Source organism: Malus sylvestris, chromosome 15 (assembly GCF_916048215.2).
Source record: "Malus sylvestris chromosome 15, drMalSylv7.2, whole genome shotgun sequence".
In the NCBI taxonomy this organism is placed as follows: Eukaryota; Viridiplantae; Streptophyta; class Magnoliopsida; order Rosales; family Rosaceae; genus Malus; species Malus sylvestris.
The window spans coordinates 45,395,223-45,414,055 of record NC_062274.1 but is presented as its reverse complement, the minus strand read 5'-3'; the positions used below and the strand labels follow the sequence as shown (position 1 = coordinate 45,414,055).

Below are 18,833 nucleotides of genomic sequence, written 5' to 3'. Positions count from 1 at the left end.
CTTTTCTTTCAACTAAGTTATGAAATAGAATGATGTGAAATTCGTTATATGAGTGCATAAAACAAAGTAAAAATTTACATAAAGTGCACAGAGTATAACTAAAAATAAGTCAACTCATAACTTGTATTAATTAAATACCAAGGAACTGGATCCTCTCAGAGGCAAAGCCTCGGGATCCTCCTAACCGAACAACAACGGTAGTTGGATTTTGATCCAACAGCTACAATTATTATAACTTTAGAGGGATCTCTTTGTTTGTAGCCGTTGGATCAAAATCCAACGGTCCGCGTTGTTCGGTCAAAAAGATCCCGAGGCTTTGTCTCGCAAAGGATCCAATTCCAAATACCAAAACATCCTAAGTACGACTGTTGGAAATACAAATGATATGACTTTACCCCAACCAAATCATGATTGAAATTGTAGTTGAGAAAAGGAGTAGCGCCACAAACTTCTTCCAATTCATAATTAAATAGCTTGGGCTTTCACTTTTAGCAATTAAGCTTTGTGGATGCCGAGCTTTCATGGAAAGGAAGATGTCCCACCCTTGCCAATAATAAACCCCACATCTAAGTATATATTTCTTCCATCTCGCACTTTTTTTTCAAAACAAATAAAAAATACTAGTTGGTGGCGAAGCTACGACAGTTCATCATTTTGAGAACCGGAATGACTACAAAGGCATTTCAACATCTCTTGGACTACCAACATGTAATTCACACATGCTAAAAATCGAACTCTGACTCAACCATGTAAAATAAGAGCCTAAAATTCACTCCAACTACATAACCACCCCGTGGTGGTTCTTCCATCTGGCAGTTGAAAGAGGCCTTTCTGTTTTTCTTCTTCTAGATAGTCAGTAATATAACAAATGCTTACAGGTAGGTGAGTTGAACTTATGAGTTCCACCAGTTGTGCCGTTCAAAACACACTCTAATTATTCCAAGGAAAAACCAAAAAGCTGTATGCGCATAATACATTGGTAGTTGGTACTATTGGATTTGTTTGTGATGATAAGTTTGTTTAATGAGAAAAAAAATAGCCAACAACTCCACTACTGCAATTTCCTTGTCTGAACTTTCATTTTTTTAGGAACTATAAGTTTAAAACATAGCCATTGGAAATAGAAATGTTTCTGTTAGAAGCAAGTTGAAAATTGTATTAAAAATAAAGTGTTTCAATTCAAGCACATCTGCTTGCCTCCACAAGTTTTATAACTTAATAACATTTATAAATCTTGGATTAAGGGAATGGGAATTCAAATTCAATGGTCTAAAACGAAACGTAGGTGTAGGAGCAAGAGTCCTCAAATTGTTAGTTGTAGAATGAATGAATCAATGTCAAAGTACCATAAAATTGGTTTTATTTATGTATCTATAGTACAACCATTAATAATGATTTGACTATTCGAGAGGCAGGTATTTCGTTCAAATTCTGTTTTATATGATGATATTTTATTTTTATTTTTATTTTTATAAAACGATATATTTATATTAAAGCTTGACATTCAGTTTTCATAAAATATAAATCAGCTTCGAACTCGATATCTAAAAAATTCGAATATAATATTTCTTATTTATAAGTAAAAATGAATATAATTGGATAATAGTACTCAAGGAACATTATGTTATAATACGTACAATTTTGTTATTAGTATTACTAAAGATATTGTACACTAATATACACTAAGGGAATGAAGGAGAGTGTGAATTCAAGAGTTGAAAAGAAAGAGTCTAACAACAAGACAATCAACTGCATGTATGGATGATATATCTTTCTAAACGAAATAATAGGTTTATTGAACATAAAGTTTCGCTGTGTGGGTTGGGGTCTCAAAGCTGTGTACCTCGTACTCATAATTCAGTCCTAATTCATATCCCTCAAATTCAAAACTCAACTAGTTTGGAAGCTTGTATGCTACTATTATAATATAAAATTTTATATGATACGATGCACTGGAATTGACCACCCCATAAGTATTCCTTTCGTGAGCATTACGTGATTTGTGACACTAAAGACTTCCAAGTCTTGTAAAATTGTTTGTTAGTGGGATTTTACTTGGATTAAATAAAGGGTTGTGATTTTCACACATCCTTAACTACTTTTTCCACATCTCTTTTTATTTTTTAATAGTTAATTGGTATCTTACCATTTAATTTTCCATATATACCCTTCCTACTTTTTTATGATAATTAATGAAAGATTAAATAGGGATGTGTATATATGGAAGATTAAATAGTAGATACTAATTAAGTACTAAAAAATAGGAAGGGGTGTGAAAAAAATAGTTAAGGGTGTGTGAAAATCACAACCCTAAATAAATTCTAGGTTGTGAAAATACTCTTCTCGTAAATGTGAGAGTACGTAAAATAATTTACCGCTTAATAACTCTTAAATCATATATCAAAATAGCTGACAATTTAAACGTAGTACATTGGAATCTTGAAGCACAATTATAAACGATAGTTACAAACTTGTTGAAAAATGTGATGCTAGAAAACTAATAAATCTTATCTATCAATGCAAATGTAGAAAATAAATATGTATTTTTAAAATTAATAATTATTTTTTAAGTAATATAAATCATGGATCGAAACGTGTTGGTGCGCGAGGTACAAAATTAACAAACGATACAAGTAAGTAATTTTGTCCTCTAGTTTTTCACGCAAAATGCTAAGAGCAGGCAGTAAAGCCTATTTTAATACTTGACACTAAGAACAAATAAAATATGATATCATGCCAATGTTAATATAACTTTGGACGGAAGAAGCCAAGTTATATTAAAACTTGGAATAGAGAAATAATCAATGCCTAGATTGGCGATCCTTAATTCCTATCTTCTGCGAATCTTGTCGAGAGGCGTTCACACCTCGCATTCACGTGTGATCATTATTGCTCTTCTTTAACAGTAGAATTGGCTTTTGCTAAATTGCAAGTGCATGTGCCCATGGTTCCTTTCTTGAGGACAAGTGTTTCTTGCTAAATGGGCAAACCCAAATTGTGATGAGAAGGGGGAGACCTACTCAATAGCGGATCCAGGATTTAACATTGAGCGATCTTAGTCAAGATTTTAAAAGATGTTATGCGTTAACCTGAAATCTAGTATCTATATAGGCGTTGAACTAGAGGGACTTAAGTAAATTTATTATGTATTATATAAATAAGTGTCTATTTATACTTAAACTAAACTATACTTGTATTGAGAATATGGATTTATATTTAAGGAAAATTAATAAAAAGAGCTTGAAAACTTTGAGTTTTAACGATAAGGACAAAATAAAGAGTAAAGTGAATAGTACCATAATTGACTTTTTATTGTAAAAATGTGGTTTTTCGTTAAAGTGAACAATACCGGGAGCTTTTCGTTAAAGTTCTCATATATTTAATATATAACATACAAAAATATCAAAACTTTTTATTTAGTATTTTAGTGAATTGACGGTATGAGATAAAAGTTCAAGTGATTACAAGTCCTTAGTACTTTATGAAATATTTTCTAGAGGTCGTATGAATCTATAGTGAATTTTAAAAGAAATAACGGTGTCAAACATGTGATATAAAAAGTATTGGTTGAGTAATACATCATTCCTTTATTAACTAAAATACTAGTTGGCGCAACTTGATGGGAATAATTTAAACAAAAAAGCAAAAAGAAGAGTTGGTCACGTGGAAAATGGAGAGAGAAAGTCATTTTCTTTTTTTTCTTCGTTGGAACCAAAATCCAAGAGCAAGCTAAACATCAGAGAGCATTGTTCATCTTTGTCTGAAATTAGACATATCTTCTTCGTTCAAAATTTATGTTGCATAACATCTGCATAACCATGGTAATCTTTTTTCCTCCACCACTCGGGTCCATGAATGGATCCGTCCCTGGACCCACATGCTCTTAGAGTAATTGTTTGGCGTGTCATCTAATATTTTGTCTCAGCAATACAATGAGACGAACATCCCGATAATGTTATATCAACATTTTAAAAAGTGTTTTAATGAGACCATATTATAATCACGTGGTTTTAGTGTAAGAAATTAATTAAATTCTTCAATCTTCATCATGCATGTAGCTAGGAAGGATCTTCTGCCACGTGTGCTATTATTTTTATCCTTTTTTTATTTATAAGCCAAAATTGTTACTTTCATTTAAAAGCATGGTTAGTACAAGACCCATAAATATAAGGAAAAATTAGTATCTGATCCCTAGTTTTTATTGTTCATTGACTAAGACCTTATTAGTTATCAAATTTTGATTCAAGTCTCTAGCATTAATGTGATAATGAATTTACTTGTTTATTATATAATTTTTTAATATAAAAATTAGTAATTAATTTAGGGTTTAATACTCACACCTCTATTAAACTTCTAATTAATTTTCAATTCAAACATTTCCAAAATAATAAAAAATTAAATTAAATTAAGTTTGTACCTATTAGTTTTTTTTTATATATAAAAAGATTCTCAATTTTTTAATCTTAAATGTACCCATTCATATAATTTTTCAATTTTTTTAATCTTAAATGTACCCATTCTCAAATATATCAATTTGTTATATGTAAAATGTACCCTTTTTTAAATATAAAATCCATTCAAAATTTTTAATCCATGTTTAAACTTATATGGATACATTCTTTTTCGTTGATTTGAGAATGTATCCATGTTTTGGTACAATAACTTTTTTTGTTAATTTTGGTTAATGTACCCATACATATATGTACACACACACACACACACAATATAATAGAGAGTATAATTTATATTTTATTATTTTTAATCCCATAAATTATGGGTTTTATTTAAAATCTCATTAATATAAACAATTACAAATTTCAATTTTTAATTTTTAATTAAAAAAATATAGTAACTTACATTATTACATTAATGTCAGGGACCTCAATCAAAAACTAAAAACTAACAAGGTTTCAATCAAAGAATATTGATAGCTAGGGACCGCATCCAAAGTGTCCCTAAATATAATCATATATTTCTCTTGACCAGACTCCAGACGACACGTAGCTTTGTACGGGACGAGATGCCTTACCTTAAAATATAAGAACCACGTCGAAAGTAGGTCATTTTGAAAAGAACCTAACCAAAAGAATGCTAAATAGCCAAAATGGTCCATGAGATTTGCATAACTCATCACTTTGGTCCCTAACATTTCAAATCAAAAGTGGTTCCTGAGATTGTCCACCATCCATTATTTTGGGCATTCCGTTAAAAACTCCCGTTAAGTGTCTCGGAGCTCTTGGCTGAAAGTTTGGGCAATTTTCAAAGCTTCATAACTCAATCGTTTCTTAACCAAATTCGACCCAGAATATATCAAAATGAAGATAGGAAAGTGTAGAATAAGATTATACCTATTTGGAAGCCCAATGGTTGCCGGAGATGGCCGGAAAATAGCCTCAAAGTTGACTGATCCGAGGGTCGAATTTGGTTAAGAAACGATTGAGTTACGAAGTTTTGAAAATTGCCCAAACTTCCGGCCAAAAGCTTCGGGACACTTAACGGAGTTTTTAACGGAATGACCAAAATGATGGATGGTGGACAATCTCAGGGACCACTTTTATTGATTTGAAATGTTAAGGACCAAAGTGATGAATTATGCAAATCTCCCCAAAAGAATAATGAAAGAGCACCAACGCAAACACAAAGAGGTTATCAAAATATAAAGAATTTTACTCACGTGTTAACTTTAATGAAAGCTAGCAAATTAGCAATAGCATACAACATTTTCCCCATAAATTAAAGTCCTTTGATTTTGATTTTACTTGAAAACTTTGTATTACGTCTTTTTAAATGAAAATTTATATATTGTATTTAGTTTTTTGTTTTACAAACTAAAATTTTATGTTTTTATTTCACTCAATAAAATTCAAGAATCTACTTATTTTTTCCAAAAGTAAATTGTACATTATTCAATATACTTTATTCCATTTTACTAGCATTTAACCAAGCAAAAACTCTATTTATTTAAATAAACAAAAATCATAGTAACACACACATCATACACACAACAATGGCTTCTTATCTCAAAGGCGTAAAGAAATCAAAAAATTATTAATTTATATATTACATGGGACTTCTATGAATTTTTATAATGTTTTATCTTATAAATTTAGTATGTTATCGGAACCGGCCAAAAACATTACCGCGTACTAAATTATTGAGGTTTCTACAAGAGGATAGGCCAAGGAGATGTTTGGGACGAAACCTGAGTGAATCCGCGGCAAAGCGAAGCATGAAAATCATCAAGGTGATGCCAAAGATCTTCCCTCACACTAGGTTACTGAGACGGATAAAAGGTTAGACCACTAACGGAGTAGTAGTTTGGGGCATTCAAGCTGGCTCTTTTTAGCATAGATGTAGGGAAGAGTACAACATGGAATGTTGTGACGAAACAAAGTATTTACACCTAAATGAAAGGGGCTTAGTGAATTCTTCTTCACGAAAGTCTTGTTCAACTTATTTAGGTAAGCACTAAGGGGAGGGCCATGCGGGATAAGCAGGTGTTTCAGGAGACGGTCTAAAAATGGGTCTGCGTAGTTCAAGTTTTTGCCCTATTCACCAAGGAATATTTTTGTGACAGCCCATCCCGGACGTATATATTATTTATCCTCGAGAGCATGGGAATTTCTATTATACCTTTGTTATTATTGAGTTGTGTGTGTGTATAGACTAAGATTTTGGACCAATAGGTTTTATTCCATATTATTTGGACCCAATTAAAACTAAAGGTTCTAATTGTTTTGGTTGGTTGTAAGAAAATTAGGACCACACACACACCTAATCCCGTTGACCCTCTCTTTCTCTCATTCTCTCGGTTTTTCTTCCATGTCCGTACAATTGTACGAACAAACCTTGAACCCTCCATTTCACGCACAGATCGAGCTCGTGGTTAGCATCATCATCTTCATCTCATCGTCACGCACTCATCTATACCATTTTTAGAATGTGAAGACCTTATTTTCCTGAGAACCCAATAACCTAGTTTTGGGTCACTGTTCATGCACTTGTGTTATCTAAGTTTTTAAGAGATTTAAAGCTACTAGTAAACTTTAGGACATCTTCACGAAGCTCGGAGAAGAAAAATGAAGTGAATTGGACATCAGGAAGTCAAGTTTGGCGAGTTTCAAGTTTGGCCGGATTATCGAGGTTCCTCCGTCGAAATCCCGTGGATTTCAAGCCTTGAAAGTGGTAAGGTTTTGTTCCTCTCGTCCTAAGCTACATTTTGGTACAAATTTCATGAAATTTGGTTGATAAATGAGCGGGAAATGACGATTTGAAGTTTTCTAGTTTTTCGGCAACGACGTCGATCACCGGAGTTCGAAGGTTGAAGACGACGAAATATTCCGTCAAGTTTGACAGAATATTCTGACGGCGTCAGGTTAGTTTTAACAGAATATGCTGCTTTTTGACAGAATATTCACTAATGCTGTTAAAGATTCTATTAGGCGTGCCAGGCACGTGGCCGTGCGTGGGGGCGCGTCTGGCCGTGCCCTTGCCGGTACGTGGGGTATCGAAATTTTTTTCTAAAAATATGGAGGTGTTCCTGAGGTTGAGTAGGTCATGGTGTCATATTCAAATGCCCCATTTGAGCTTTGTATGAGAAGTTATTTCCTAGTTTTGTGTATGTGCTTTAAATAACGTTTATTCAGTTATTTCGCATATAGGTGAGACCTATCCTGAGGACGAGCACCATCAATTGAGGCTCGGGGGCTACGACCCTTCGACATATCAGTGAGTGGGCTTTTGGTTTTCCGTATATACCTATATACTTGAGTTTTTCCCAAAAAATGAATTTGAATGATTATATGTTTTGAAATGCCATGCAAAGTATCTGCCTATTTTATTTATGCATTAGTAGTTGCATATAATTATGATTGGTGCTGCGGACGCACATGTAAGTGCCAGGTAAGTTCATAAATTAAAGATGTGAGATTACTTCAATTATGCGAGTTATGATGTGATGTGTTAAGAGCACATAAACTTGCACCCGGCGTTAGTGCTCCCACCCAGAGTTAGGGCACAGTCTTTCACGTGATGTTCACCTCCCGCACCATATGCTTACCTTGGATCCAAGTTAGGTGCACAGGCTTGTCGTACATACCACTTTAGGTGGTTCCGACTCGTAGGTGACCTGCGATTATTCGCACAGCCTTCACATGATCGTAGCACTAAAGCATATTTACTTTACACCTAGTCTTGTCATACAGACCACTTTAGGTGGTTCTGACTCGTGTGCAGGATTTGATTTGATATGATTGAGATTGGTTATGAGCTATATATATATATATATATATTCAGCCGTGCAGATTGAGTTCGAGGGATTTGGCTGATGCGATATTTGACATTGATATATTTTGCCTGGATTACTTATATCATTGCATTGAGATACTTTGGCATGATATACTTTTATGGATTTTAATCTTGAGTATGATTTTTGTTATAGTATATATATTTTCTGGGAAATTATACAGGTTTTACGGCGAAGGGTTACAACTTTTGAGAAATGAAATGATTTGAAAAGCATTGTTTTTGCTCACTCACACTCTCTATTTTGTGCCCCTCCAGGTTTTAGGTAGAAGTGCTTGGTGGATCACGAGGATTTCAGTGAGGGTTCTGACAGAATATCATTAATGTAGGATCACCTTTGGGTGTTGAATAATTAGTACTTGTCCTGCTTGACTGCACTTAGGATATTTATGCTCTGGTTGTGTATTTCACACTTAATCTCGCACTAGCACTTTATCTTAGCTAGTACTCTAGTTGATTTGGTTTTTGTTTATTCGTAATTCCTTATATCTCTATTACTTCTACATTGTGCACATGGCTACGTCACCCTCACGTGACGGCCAGCATGCCCTTATTCTGGTCGGGGTGTGTCAATTTGGTATCAGAGCCTAGGTTTGCAGTCATGCATATCTTGAGAATTTCTAATTATTCTGATGTCTTCTGTCAGAACTATGCCGCCTCATAGAGATCCACGTTCTTCTGTTGAGCCTAGTTTCCCTGATATAGCTCAGTTAAGGGAAGCTATAGCTAATGTTATTCAGTCTTCGCTTCGTCCTCCCCAAATAACACCCCTTGAGACTGTGTATAACCTGAAGCTGAATCATTTTATGGGGAATGAAGAACATGAAGGAACAGAGAAATGGTTTAATCATATTGAGTAGACTTTTCATGTAATGCAAAGTTAGGGGAATCTTCCTCCTGATAGGTGGGTCGATACGACTACCAGGTTTTTGGGTCCGGAACCTGCATCCTGGTGGAGACAGGAGTCTTATCAGTTGACCCCAGAGGAAATTGCGGACTGGGAAGTATTTAAATAGTTGTTTCAGAAAAAGGTTTATTCCCCCTGAGTATATTGATAGCAAAAAGCAAGAGTTTACTCAATTAAAGCAGGGGAAGATGACGACAAATGAGTATTATAGGAGATTCACTTATTTGTCCCACTATCATCTAGAGGTTGCAGCTAATCCGGTTGAGATGCTCCGTCGTTTCAGGTTGGGTACTAAGAAGAAATAATGTTCTATAGCAACCTCAACTCCCTGTGCTACTTACCAGGAGTTTTATGAGATTTTGTTGATGATTGAGGACTCAGAGAACATGCCCAGTGAAAGTGAAGATGAAGAAGAAAAGAATGGGAATCAGAGGTGAGATAATAAAGGTAAAGGTCAGTCTTCTCAAGGACCTCGCAAGACTCAGAACTTTAAGAGGAGTGTGACTAGTTCCAGCTCTTTTAGCGGAGGTTTTGGTGCCACTGGTCAGATGAGAGGTGGTAGATTTTCAGAAGGTCCTAGATTCCAGAGGCAGGGAGATGTTGGAAGAGGAAATGCTCATTTGTGCCGCAGATGTAATAATCGGCATTTTGGAAAGTGTAGGAGAGGTAGCAGTGGATGTTTTACTTGTGGGCAGATGGGACATAGAGCTATAAATTGTCCCCAGAGTTAGTAAAGGCCCCAGCAGCCTTTTATGCCACCACATCGCCTATTCAGCAAGTTCCAGGGTCTACTAGTTATGGTCAGATGGGTCGAGGTGGTGCTTATCATTATCAGGGTGATGCCGCTCTTTATGCTTTAGGGCAGTATCAGTATTCGCAGGATCCCTATTACCAGTTTGGGTATTCTTAGTATCCTGGAAGGTATATGTCGTATCCTTCTATTCCAACTGGTGGATCTCAGTGGTATCAGATAGGACAGCCCCAACAAGTAGAGATTGCTTCCAGTAGTGCAGGATCTTCTAGGCAATCTGGTCAGCCGAATCAGGGGCGAGGTAATCAAGCTAGTAGAGGTCGTGAGGGACGACAACAAGCCCAGGGACGTGTTAATAATATATCTATGCAAGATGCTCAAAATCATCCGGATTTGATCATGGGTACGTTAAACATTCTTGGTCACTTTGCTAGAGTTTTAATTGATTGTGGTGCTACGCATTCTGTTATTTCTCATACATTAGCTCAAGTGACACAACCTCATCCTACACCTCTAGGGTATGATTTAGAGTTTGCTATGCCTAAATGGGAGAGATGTTATGTTGATTGTGTATATCCAAGATGTCCAGTGATGGTGGATGAGGTGGTTATCCCAGCTAATCTTATCCCGTTAGATATTGTTGATTTTGATGTGATTTTGGGCACATATTGGTTGCATTATAATTGTGCCAAGATAGATTGCTACGGGAAAACGGTTACTTTCCATCGTCTGGATTACTTGAAGTTATTTTTGTGGGGTGAGGCATGGTGTTATTTCTGCTGTAAGAGCAAAAAGGTTGTTATCGAAAGGTTACTAGGGATATTTAGCTCATGTGGTGCTGAATGATGTTGCTTCTAGTAGTGTGGAGGATGTTCGAGTAGTCAGACATTTTCCTGATGTATTCCTTAATGATTTACCTGGATTACCGCCAGACCGAGATGTGGAGTTCGCTATTGATTTGCTTCCAGGTACGGATCCTATATCTTTGACTCCATATAGAATGGCTATTGCTGAATTGAGGGAATTGAAAGTCCACTTGCAGGAATTAGTCAATAAAGGTTTTATTCAGCCTAGTACTTCACCCTGGGGAGCTCCAATTTTGTTTGTAAGGAAGAAAGACGGGACTTTGAGGCTATGTATTGATTATAGGCAATTAAATCGGGTAACGATTAAAAACCGTTATCCGTTGCCGAGTATAGATGATTTGTTTGATCAGCTTCGAAGTGCCTGTGTGCTTTCTAAGATTGATTTGAGATCTGGTTATTACCAATTAAAGATCAGCAGCGAAGATGTCCTTAAGACTGCTTTCAGGACTCGTTATGGTCATTATGAGTTTCTAGTGATGCCATTCTGATTAACGAACGCACCAGCAACTTTTATGGATTTGATGAATCGAGTATTCCAGCCATTTATAGACAGGTTTGTCATTATTTTCATTGATGACATTCTGGTATACTCTAAGTCTAAAGCAGAGCATGTTCGACATCTTACCTTGGTGTTGAAGAAATTAAGGGAACATCAGTTTTATGCTAAGTTTAGCAAATGTCAATTTTGGTTGAATCAAGTGGTATTTTTGGGACATGTCATTTCTACTCAAGATATTCAGGTGGATTCTCAAAAGGTAGCAGCCGTGGATAATTAGGAACAACCTCAAACCGTCACTGAGGTACGGAGTTTTCTTGGTCTAGGAGGCTATTATAAACGGTTTGTTAAGGATTTTTCAGTCATTGCTTTACCATTAACGAGGTTGACTAGAAAGGAAGTTAAGTTTAAGTGGGATGATAACTGTGAGCAAAGTTTTCAGCAATTGAAATATTATCTCACTCATGCACCTGTTTTGGCACTCCCAGATGATAGTGGTAATTTTAAGGTTTATAATGACGCTTCCTTGAATGGCCTGGGTTGTGTGTTGATGCCATGGTTGGGTGATTGCTTATGCTTCAAGACAATTGAAACCTCATGAGAAGAATTACTCTACTCATGATCTGGAGTTAGCAGCTATCATCTTTGCTTTAAAGATTTGGAGACATTATCTTTATGGTGAGAAATGTAAGATCTTCACAGATCATAAGAGTCTTCAGTATCTTTTTACTCAGAGGGATCTTAATCTTTGGCAGCGAAGGTGGATTGAGTTGCTTAGTAATTATGATTGCACGATTGAGTATCACCCTGGTTGTGCAAATGCAGTGGCGGATGCACTTAGTAGGAAAACTCCAGCTAGACTTAATGCCATCTATGATTGTCATATTCCTCTTTTTGCAGATTTAAGGTCCACTGGAGTGGAAGATCGAGATGAAGCCTTACTTGCTAATTTTCAAGTCAGGCCAATTTTAATTGATCGTGTACTTGAAGCCCAAATGAATGATGAAGAGACCCAGGAAATAATTCAAGCAAGGAATCGGGGGAAAAAGAAAGACTACAGAATTCGAGAAACTGATGGCATGCTTATGCAGGAAAGTAGAATGTATGTGCCAAATAATATGGAATTAAAGAAGGCTATTCTTGATGAAGCACATATTTCAGCTTATGCAATGCATCCAGGAGGTACAAAAATGTATCATACCATTCGACCATTTTATTATTGGCCGGGTAGGAAAAGAGAAATTGCTGAATATATGATTAAGTGTGTCATTTGTCAACAAGTCAAAGCAGAAAGAAAGAAGCCTTTTGGATTGATGCAGCCACTTCCCGTTTCACAGTGGAAATGGGAAAATATTACTATGGATTTTGTGTACAAGCTTCCTTGCACACAGAATAGTTACGATGAGATTTGGGTGATAGTTGATCAGCTTACTAAGTCAACACATTTTATTCCTGTGAGGGAAAAGTATTTTTTAAGCCAATTAGTTGAATTATTTATAACGAAGATCGTGAAGTACCATGGGATTCTAGTTAGTATTATCTCGGATTAGGGCCCTAGATTCACTTCCAAATTCTGGATAGCATTCCAGAAAGCTCTTGGTTCGAGATTATTTTAAAGTACATCATATCATCCTCAGACAGATGGATAATCAGGGAGGACCATTCAGACGTTGGAAGATATGCTGAGATCTTCAGTGTTGCAGTTTGGTGACGCTTGGCATAAGCGATTGGATTTGATGGAATTCGCCTACAACAACAACTTTCATTCAAGTATTGGTATGTCACCTTTCGAGGATCTTTATGGTAAATCTTGTCGCACACCATTATGTTGGTCAGAGGTTGGTAAAAGAGTTTTGGTGGGTCTTGAGATAATGGAAGAGACTACGCAGAATGTTCAAGTGATTAAGTCTAACCTGAAAGTAGCCTAAGACAGAAGAGTCTAGCAGACAGACATGCCACTGACCGGATGTATAATGTAGGTAATTGAGTATTTCTGAAGCTATCAACATGGAAAGGTGTTGTGCGGTTTGAAAAGAAAGGCAAGCTGAGTCCTAGGTACATTGGACCATATATGATCATCGAGCGAGTCGGTGAAGTTGCTTATAGGCTTGAGTTGCCTCCAGAGTTATCCAAAGAGCACGATGTTTTTCATGTCTCTATGCTTCGTCATTATGTCTCAGATCCTTCTCGTGTGATACCTCCTCAACCTCTGGAAATTAATTCAGATTTGACTTATGATGAGGAGCCAGTGACTATTTTGGATTGGAAAGATAAGGTTCTGAGAAATAAGACAGTGCGCCTAGTGAAGGTTTTGTGGAGAAACCACTCGGTGGAGGAAGCCACATGGGAGACGGATGAGCGTATGAAAAAGATGTATCAGCGCTTGTTTTATAATTATTAGTGGATTACCTTTATTGTGTAAATTTTGAGGATGAAATTTTCTTAAGGGGGGTAGGTTGTGACACCTCGTCCCGGACGTATATATTATTTATCCTCGAGAGCGTGGGAATTTCTATTATACCCTTGTTATTATTGAGTTGTGTGTGTGTGTATAGACTAAGGTTTTGGACCAATAGGTTCTATTCCTTATTATTTGGACCCAATTAGAACTAAAGGTTCTAATTGTTTTGGTTGGTTGTAAGAAAATTAGGACCACACACACGCCCAATCCCGTTGACCCTCTCTCTCTCTCCTTCTCTCGATTTTTCTTCCATGTCCATACAATTGTACGGACAAACCTAGAACCCTCCATTTCACGCACGGATTGAGCTCGTGGTTAGCATCATCATCTTCATCTCATCGTCACGCACTCATCTATACCATTTTTAGAATGTGAAGACCTTATTTTCCCAAGAACCCAGTTTTGGGTCACTGTTCATGCACTCGTGTTATCGAAGTTTTTAAGAGATTTAAAGCTACTAGTGAGCTTTAGGACATCTTCACGAAGCTCGAAGAAGAAAAACGAAGTGAATTGGAAGTTAGTAAGTCGAGTTTGGTGAGTTTCAAGTTTGGCCCTGATTATCGAGGTTCCTCCGGCGAAATCTTGTGGATTTCAAGGCTTGAAAGTGGTAAGGTTTTGTTTCTCTCGTCCTAAGCTTCATTTTGGTAAAAATTTCATGAAATTTGGTTGAGAAATGAGCGGGAAATGACGATTTGAAGTTTTCTAGTTTTCCGACAACGGCGTCGATCACCGGAGTCCGAAGGTTAAAGACGACGAAATATTCCGTCAAGTTTGACGGAATATTCTGACGGCGTCAGGTTAGTTTTAACGGAATATGCTACTTTTTAACAGAATATTCCCTAACGCCGTTAAAGATTCTATTAGGCGTGCCAGGCACGTGGCCGCGGGTGGAGGCGCGTTTGGCCGTGCCCTTGCCGATGCGTGGGGTATCAGAAATTTTTTCTAAAAATATAGGGGTGTTCCTGAGGTTGAGTAGGTCATGGTGGTATATTCAAATGCCCCATTTGAGCTTTGTATGAGAAGTTATTTCCTAGTTTTGTGTATGTGCTTTAAATAACGTTTATTCAGTTATTTCGCATATAGGTGAGACCTATCCTGAGGACAAGCGCCATCAATCGAGGCTCGGGGGTTACGACCCTTCGACATATCAGTGAGTGGGCTTTTGAGTTTCTATATATACCTATATACTTGAGTTTTTCCCAGAAAATGAATTTGAATGATTATATGTTTTGAAATGCCATGCAAAGTATCTGCCTATTTTATTTATGCATTAGTAGTTGCATATAATTATGTTTGGTGCTGCAGAAGCACATGTTAGTGCTAGGCAAGTTCATAAATTAAAGATGTGAGATTACTTCGGTTATGCGAGTTATGATGTGATGTGATGAGAGCTCATAAACTTGCACCTGGTGTTAGTGCTCCCGCCCAAAGTCAGGGTACAGTCCTTCACGTGATGTTCACCTCCCGCACCATATGCTCACCTTGAATCCAAGTTAGGTGCACAGGCTTGTCGTACATACCACTTTAAGTGGTTCCGACTCATAGGTGACCCGTGATTATTCGCACAGCCTTCACGTGATCGTAGCATTAGAGCATATTTACTTTACACCTAGTCTTGTCGTATAGACCACTTTAGGTGGTTCTGACTCGTGTGCAGGATTTGATTTGATATGATTGAGATTGGTTATGAGCTATATATATATATATATATATATATATATATATATATATATATTCAGCCGTGCAGATTGAGTTAGAGGGATTTGGCTGATGCAATATTTGACATTGATATATTTTGCCTAGATTACTTATAGCATTGCATTGAGATACTTTGGCATGGTATACTTTTATGGATTTTCATCCTGAGTATGATTTCTGTTATAGTATATATATTTTCTGGGAAATTATACAGGTTTTACGACGAGGGGTTAGAACTTTTGAGAAATGAAATGATTTGAAAAGCTTTGTTTTTGCCCACTCACACTTTCCGTTTTGCGCCCCTCTAGGTTTTAGGTAGAAGTGCTTGGTGGATCACGAGGATTTCGGCGGGGGTTCTGACATAATATCATTAATGTAGGATCACCTTTAGGTGTTGAATAATTAGTACTTGTCGTGCTTGACTGCACTTAGGATATTTATGCTCTGGTTGTGTATTTCACACTTAATCTCGCACTAGCACTTTATCTTAGTTAGTACTCTAGTTGATTTGGTTTTTGTTTATTCATAATTCCTTATATCTCTATTACTTCCGCACTATGCACATGGCTACGTCACCCTCACGTGACGGCCAGCATGCCCTTATTTTGGTCGGGGTGTATCAGTTTTGGTGCATAGCTGCAAATATATTAAACAGTAGTGATACTACATAAATTTATATGTCATTCACACATACCTAAAGTTGTGTAAAATTCATTGTTGTTGCAGGCAAATCCTAGTTAGTAAATTTGCTTAAACATGCGTATTATGTACTATTCTCAATTACATGGCAATGCATGCATGCATTTTCAAAACCAACCATATAATTCGTATATTTTAAATTCAAACTTGTCAATATTTGAAAGAGAAGCATATAGCTAGACTAAGAGGCCGTTGATCATAGTATGTTATAAATATACAAGATGCAAGTTAACGTAAAAGTGCGTTTAACCTTAGGTTACTCTCATATACAGTTAACCCTAATCTTAAACGGGAACACCGGCGGAGCCACATTAAGGGCTACCCTGGGCTGTAGCCTAGGTAGCATCCTGTAGAAAATAAAATTTTACATTTAGTGATTTTTGAATGTAGTCCACCATATATTTAGTCATTGATTCAAATTCTCTCAGTTTAATTATATAATACAGTTTACAAACCATTTTTTTTCTCATCGCTTCTTGTACATGTACAAGTTTGAATTTGTTTGAATAACGAAAGTTTTTTACTCACCTTGTGAAAATTTTATTAAGCTAGTTGATACTGTAAAAAAATATAGTATCAAGTTTCTTTGTTTATAAAGATTTAAATCCTTAAGCTAGCTCACCCAGTGAAAATTTTCTAACTCCGCCATTGAACGGGAAAGACATGAGAAAGGCGTGAGATGTGCCTCCTTTTCTTCCGTTCTTCTTCACTTTCCAGAGCTACTGTGTTTTTGTCAAGGCATGGGATATGTCACTTGAGATGAGGGGGTCCCTCGGGGAGCTGAGAGAGCAACTAGTAGTGGACAAAGAGGTAGGAAGGAGGGGCCGGGTGAGGTGGTTGTCATGGGAACTAGAAGGGATTAAGATTAACGCTGAGGCAACAAAAGCGCTTAAAGTCTCATGCTTTCCACATATTACTCTTGTCTTCTTTGCTACTTGCAAATATGTTAGTTTCTATCATGCATCACATCCATCCAGTAGTACTTGCTGTTCTTCGGATGTCCTGGTAGACAGACAATGCCGTTTCTTGTAGGGAGTGGATTGTCTACCGGACTTGGATTGTCTGCCCTCTTAGTTATGGTGCCCTTCCATGCCCTTCTATTTTGTGCGGTCACGGTTAAGTCACGTCAATATTTTATATTAATTTTTTAATAAGATAATAAGACAAAAAATAATAAAAATATAAAATATTGACGTGGCTTAACCGTGACCGCACAAAATAGGAGGGCATGAAAGGGCACCACAACTAGGAGGGCAGACAATCCAAGTCCTTGTCTACCCACCCATTTCCATACTCTTCTTGTAGGGAGTTAATGTAAATTATATTTTTTTCAATTTTTTTAGTTAGAAATTAACTGAAGTGTTGAAAATACAATTTCAATTATGTAATGACTATGTTTTGGAATTTTGTTGATCTGCTGTCAATATTCAATGAATAGTGTAATCAATATTTGACCGATATATTACTATTGTTTATTTCATCAATTAAAACTTATTAAATTTTCATTTTAGTGAATTTCTCATGTTTCTTTCTGATTTCAGCTACTAATTTTGATTAAAACTATCAAGTCACACTGTATATGTTTTTGAGGTAACTTGTTTGATATTCATTGATGAGAAAGATGATTAAGTACATCAAGTCGGATAGTGCATTGATTTGAGTCTTGATAAAATTTTGTCCGAAATTTTAATACGGTGAAATTGTGACTACTGATGGCGTGCAATGCACGGAATTATAAAGGAGATATGACATTGAATACTGGAAGGAGCACATGCATGCCTTCCTAGTTCCTACCCGTCAAGGCATCAAGGCAACTCATCTTAACTCCATCTTGAGATCCACACAATTCCCACACTGTTTCCTTACTTCCTCCACTCCTACAGCTTTATTAGCTCGGTGGAAGACTTTGCAACCTTGGGAAACCCACAAGTAATTGACTTTAATGGTAAGAAGATTTTTTTTTTAAAGTATAACTCTTTATGAATTCTTTGTCATTTTATATTTTACATAATTTTTTATAATATTAGTATAAAAATTAATGTTAAATTGCAACGTGACTAAGAGTTTATAGAAAGTTTTATTTTTGAGAAAATCCCCTTAATATTACTCGTAAGTGTATTATAAAAAAAAATCAATTACAATAAACATGTAACTCAGTAATGTGAATTTTATATAAATAAATCCAACCGTTGTAAAAATCTGTTATATTCCTTCATGAAATCACTAATTTTTCAAACCACTCAATAATACGTATTATAAAAGAAAAATGGTATTACCCACCAAAATTCTTACTCATTTAATTATTATTTGATGAATTGTTGGCAGCCCATCACGTGCTCCTATCCTATCTGAGGCAACATCTTCACTTCTAATTATCAAATTGAGCAAATTAAATAAAAATAACGATATGATTAAGTAAAAATATATGTTTGACAAAGAAAAAGTAAAAATATGTGAGGAAAAAACAAAATTGTGAACATTTTCCAAAACAAATATTCATACTAAAGAATAAAAAAGGCATGGGTTTGAGCTTTTGCCAAAGTTTAAAGGGCAAGGTATAACTTTTCTAATCGGAACTTTGCATAAAATCAAAACAAACAGTGGCCAAGCACATATATGATCCTTGTTGGGGGAAAGAGAAATTATAAACA

At 36.1% G+C, this 18,833-nt stretch overlaps 1 long non-coding RNA gene across 1 annotated transcript; it reads left to right on the top strand.

The window, feature by feature from the left end:
- The first annotated feature begins 7,061 nt into the window (after positions 1 to 7,061).
- Positions 7,062 to 8,796, top strand: LOC126605925 (uncharacterized). Its single transcript, XR_007617062.1, has 4 exons — positions 7,062 to 7,185; positions 7,285 to 7,375; positions 7,647 to 7,728; positions 8,563 to 8,796. It is a non-coding gene; the product is annotated as an uncharacterized LOC126605925 (long non-coding RNA).
- Positions 8,797 to 18,833: the final 10,037 nt, after the last annotated feature.